Raw genomic sequence first — 6,093 nt, 5'->3', positions numbered from 1 at the left:
AATTTTAATTTTTAAGAAGTCTGAACCCTAACCCTAGTTCTTGAGACATTTTATGATTCTACTTCATTTGCTCTCAACAACCTGACAGTTCGGACTCTGGACTGTACCAAGATACCTTCTGGATTCAGTCCAGCGTAACATGTGAGAGAAACATCAGCCTGACTGTGTGTATGACAGTAAGTAAGAAAACAATGGATATTTGATAACCAAATAACCATCACTGAAACTTGCTGAAGTAGGTGAAAAAAAAAACTATATAAAGAAATGATATCTGCTCAAACATTAAAGTGACACACTAATGAACAAATAGTTAGGATCAGATCAGATTCTGAATAATAAGTATTTGAAGCATTTGGCATGATGAGGATCAACCTCTTTGTTAATATTTTTATATCTCTCCTGTCGTATTGACTGTAGAAAAATAAACAGAAAAAAATGAAATCAAATTAGAGAAATAAACATTTCTGATGGTTTTACTTTTGGGAAAATAAAAAACTAAGGAAAAACTAAGAGTTAAATAATCGACATCAGTGCTGTTTTCAGTCACTTAATGGAAAATGAGAATGAGGAGATTGTGCCATCTACTGGTAAGAGTGAGTCAGCTGCTGAAGACTTAGTGTCAAAATAAGGAAATAAACAGCAAATTCATACAGAAACTTATAAACACCTGTTTGTATGTTGTGAAAAGTAAAAGGGAAGAAGACAGCATTATTAAATTGAGATTGCACCTTTAATTTGGTTTCTAAGCTCAGGAGACTTTGAGGTGCTCTCTGAAGGAGTGCAGCATTGATTTGGAAAGTGATGAGGACAAAAGTATTGTTCAGATCTTCCTTCAGAATTTAAGATAATTTAAGATAATTTTCATCTAAATGGGACAAAGTAACCATTCCCTGGGTCACTCTGAGGAACCACTGTCCATTTCTCTGGTGCATTAATGACAGACCTCTGTCATACTGTGACACTTCCTCCTTCATGTTTGACAGCTGATGTCACACACTGTGGAACCATCCTTTCGCCTACTTGACGGCCCACAAAGATCTTCCGTGATGAACCGAAAATTTCAAATTTGGATTTCTAAGTCCATAATACCTTATTCCAGTCGTCCAATGGTGGTGTGTCATGGCACAGGCAAGCCTCTTTGTCCTATTCTAATGTCTTAGCAATGGCTTTCTTGCTGCCACTTGTCCTGTCAAACCTACAGCTCGAAAATCTTCTCTTCACAGTTGAAACTGAGACTTGCTAATTACGACCAATATTAAACTGTGCTTGAAGCTGTTGTCCTGTCAGCCACCTTTTATGCAAGCTGTTAACTTTCGAAAATTGTCATCTGATTCAGTTGTGGCTTTGGCTCTGCCAGACCTCTTCCTGTCAGAGTTTGTCCCAGTTTCTGAGTGCCTTCTGATGGTGAAGGAAACTGTACTCACTGACACCTTTACGTTATTTTCAATATCTCTGTAGGTGTTATTTTTAAGTGTTATGATGGTCTGTCTGTCTTTGATTGTTAATTGCTACTTTCTACAGTCCAATACTGTTCAGCTGTTGCTCACGAGGGTATGGTACCACAGTGGGTTCCAACACTGCTTTCATACAGACAGAGGAGGTTGTATATAATGCAGAAAAGTTGGAACACCTGTAGGAATTAGTAGCACCTTTCAAGGCTTGATCAACCTCCTGTGTTATAGAACAGCTTTCAATTGTTAACCCATGTTGTTGTGTCTCAAAAGGCCTTTTTGTATAATTCTGAAATGTACATTATGTTTCAGTTTTGGGTAACCTTACCTTTTTTTAAACCTCTGGTATTTCAACACTTACCTTTGTACCATTTCAGGCTAGTCATTGGACTTGAACAACTTGAAATGCAACAAATAACTGGAAAAATTGGGGTATTCTTGAGAAACAAAAGTTTCTCAAAGGTTTAATTTTTGCTTCTGATGGTGGTGTTCTTAATGTCTTTTTTCTACAGATATCTGTTCTTTTTTAATTTTGTGTCCAGCAACATGTTTCAATTATTTGTCTCAGACCCAACAAAAGGCTGCATCGTCATTGGCTGACCTATCTAGGAAGCTTTGAATTGTGACAGTACCAGATCCATAATGGATATTTACATAATTTCATTTATCTGCACTCATTTATAACAAAGTCTGAATAAAGTTCAGGTGTTGATGCTGCTCATTGATTGGATGGTTGGTTTCATCTCTGCTGTCAGTCTTTACTGCACTGGTGAAGGTAGAAAGTGTGACTGGATTTATAGACTGGAAACAGAGAAACAGACTGCTTTGCAGTAAAAATGCTATTTTCTAAACAAATAATTAAATAAAAACATTTTAAAGAAAGTATGACTGTGTCAGAGCTGAACTGTGATCAGTGTGTTCAAACTAGTTGCTACAACATGGATGTCTGCATACGTCAGCATGTGAACTTTACTCTGCCTCACACAAACTGATCATTATATATCAAAACATGAATACACACACACACACACACACACACACACACACACACACACACACACAGTCCCTTTCACTGGTCCTGCTTCAGCATTCAAAGCGCTTTATACAACTTGCCTCATTCAACCATTCACTTTTTCTACATAAGTGCTCTAGCTAACAGTAGCATACATTCATACTCTAATAGATGAATCAGAGAGCAACTACAGGTTCGTATCTTACCCAAGGATATTTGGCTGATAACAAGGAGAATTTAGTTCCACACTGATGCAGGCACTGAGTGAATACATAATGTGAGGGTCTGTTCAGTTAAATATTTCTCTGCCTACAGATGATAATTAAGGGATCAAAGTGTCACGGTTTGATGCTTGAAAAGCTCCTGGACTGGTTCGACCCTGGTCGCTTTTACACAACACTGGATTGAACCAAGGGTTACAGGCAAATTCCCTTGTCTGCGGAGTTCAAGGAAAAAACAACCTTCTCCACTCCGTAGTTTGTACCAATTTGTCACACTTTCATTTGGCTTGCTCAGAGCCCCTGCCACTTTTCAGTGCCTAATGGAATGGGTGCTGCATATGCTGCCACCTACTTAAATGATGTCATCATCCACGTCAGGATGATGGAGGAGGAAGAGAGAGAGCAATATGTTAGCTGAAAAGCTGCTCAGACAGAGTGTGTCAAGTTCATAATCAATAAAGCGTATAGCAAAGTGCAACACCGTGTGTGTGGGTCCTCATTCGTGTCACACAGAAAATGATGGCACTGAAAATGTATTTACTTTAAATTAAATAAATCTGATCTGAATTATAATCTGTATAATTTAGGTATAATCTTTATAATCTGAATTAAAGTGTGAATCAAACCTGAATTGTCAGCCTTTATTTAGCTCTGTTAAATAACATGTTGTTACTGTTGATGCATCACAAAGATCAGGTGTAGTGCAAACTGAAACTATGCTGCATGCAGTTACTAGTTTTTCTAGTTTGCTGATGGGAAGTTCTGCGGAAGAACGTTTCTTGAGTGACAACATCCAACATAATAAAAAATACTATAAAAATACTTGAGACAATAACTGCGCGTGTCAAACACAGCAAAGTGAAACTCTGGTGAAATAAAAGAACTGTGACTGCCGCTGCCTTTTCTCCTTTAGTTGGCACCAGAGCAAAGAGGCGGACAGGACGTGTGAAATAAATTACATTTTAGAAACCTAAGTTTTATATTTTTCTATTACCTTTTTTCCCCCACTGCTCTGTCTGCTGTTGAAGGGTTTTCCTTCTCAGAGTAACACCTGGTGTCCATGTGTATTTGATTCCTCATCTTCAAACATGAGTCTTTAAACTCTGAAGAGTTTGACTGTTTTGCATTGACTGATCGTGACAGTTCTGAATCTGAAAGCTTAAAAGAGAAACACACAAAAATCTAAATTTCCTGCAGAGCTTGTAACTCCATCGCAGTAGTTAGTACAAACTAACCTGTTTATCCTGCACAGTTAGTCTACCTCTGTTTGTTTTGCAACATGCTTCACAATATGAAAAAACATAATGGTAAATGGCCTGTATTTGTATAGCGCTTTACTAGTCCCTAAGGACCCCAATGCGCTTTACGTGTTCAGTCATCCACCCATTCACACACTGGTGATGGCAGGGCTGGACTGGGACAAAAAATCGGCCCAGGCATTTTGACTAGAGACCGGCCCACCAAAAATGTGACGTCATTCAGGGGTAAAACCGCAAAGGATTCTGGGAACTTGTGGCAAGAGGTACTAGCGCATGCAGGCTTTCAATTGAACTCAGTTACACAGCGATAAAACAAAACACAAAAAATGTCAAGAAGCTGTTGTATTATTAACTGCAATAGCCGGTGTTGTGCCAAAAGGTGATTGTCTGCCAAAAACTGATTTCCGGTATTTGCCAAAAACTGATTGCTCGTATTTAAATTGCTATAAGTAACTTGTTGGGCTATAATATGTGAAACATATGTCAAATGCATCCCTCATGGATGACATAAAGTCATCTCTCCATCTCCCTCTCCTGCTCTTTTATTTCTCTCTCTTGCTCCATCTCTCTCTGCTGCTCTTCTATCTCCTCTGTCACAGACTTCTCCACTTTTGATGATAAATCAGCCTGGTGCAACATGTAAGGATTGGCACAATTTGTTAAGATTTTGAGGAGTTTGAGAAACTAACCTTAAGCATAAAATAAAATTTACTATCAGTAACTTCATAGCACCCGCCCAGCAGTATATAAACTCTGTCATGCTAGCTAGTACGCAGTACCAGTTATTCTAAGCGACTGTAAAAAGTCAGCACAACGAAAACAAACTACAACTAAACTTGGTTTATATCTGACACAGATAGACAGCAGGTCATAACTTCTTACCTGAAGTTCAGTTCCTCTGCCACTATGACCGGCGGCCGCCTCGGGTCTCTCCTCCTCTTGCCTCCCCTTTCCCTTATCCACCTGCTGGCCTCCACCACTTGCTGATGTTGCTAAATCTGTGGAAGCTATGCCATAGCTACCGCCAAACAATTCAGTTATTTTTACACATTTGGCAGCGTCTGCCTGAAGGGCTTGTTTCTTTTTGGCCCTAATTTTTTCTGCACCTCTTTTCCTTTTTTTGTTCTCCATTTTCTTTAGTTCGTCTATAAGATTGCTAAACAAGGGGGAGGGTGCATCCGACCTTCCCGGCTGTAATTGGTCCAGCCCAGAGTCGATCATGACCAATTGGCCAATCCAACACCTTTCATTATTTATACCCTTCCAAAAAAAAAACAAAAAAAAAAAAAACGATCGGCCCATAAAAACAAAAAATCGTCAGCGGCCCACCGGGCAAATGCCTGGTATGCCCGATGGCAAGCTACATTGTAGCCACAGCTACCCTGGGGCGCACTGACAGAGGCGAGGCTGCCGGACACTGGTGCCACCAAGCCCTCTGACCACCACCAGTAGGCAACGGGTGAAGCATCTTGCCCAAGGACACAACGATTGAGACTGCCCAAGCCGGGGCTCGAACCGGCAACCTTCTAATTACAAGGCAAACTCCCAACTCTTGAGCCACGATCACCATAATGTCACATGTACAAACCCAATATCTGATTTAAAAACATGAGGACTTCCATGTAAGCTTTACATGAGCAGTCCTTACCTTTGACTCTAACGTCTCTTCTTCCTTTCCTATCTTTGTTACCTTTCTCCATCTCTGAGTGAAGTTAGCTTTCTTTTCTCTCCCTGTGAAGTATAGCAGCTGGACCATTGGCTAGCAACACACTGTGTGAGAAACTTCACACATACAGTTGTGCAAAAAAAACCCTGCCCCACTTTTAATCCCTGGGTTTGGTGCCCGTCATCTCTTTTTATGGCACATTCTCTGCTAATTAATAAGTGAACAGGACTGCCTTTCATGTGTTCCTGGTACTCTCAAATTGGCTCGATGTTTGGAGAACCATAACCTTAACTGTGTTAAACCAAAAGTGAAAATATAAGAAGTAGAAAGTACAGATATTTGTTTAAAAATGTAGGAAGTAAAAGCAAAAAGTATTTGTACTTAGTTACTTCCCACGTGTGAGTAAATGTAACATCCATTGAAAGAGCATTTCTACAGTCAAGCACTAATCAGGTTCAGACGAATGAATGGAATTTCCCAAGCA

This window comes from Perissodus microlepis, chromosome 23 (assembly GCF_051167445.1).
Source record: "Perissodus microlepis isolate ML-2025 ecotype Zambia chromosome 23, ASM5116744v1, whole genome shotgun sequence".
Classification (NCBI taxonomy): domain Eukaryota; kingdom Metazoa; phylum Chordata; class Actinopteri; order Cichliformes; family Cichlidae; genus Perissodus; species Perissodus microlepis.
The sequence above is the reverse complement of the archived record's forward strand: the minus strand, read 5'-3'. Positions refer to the sequence as shown.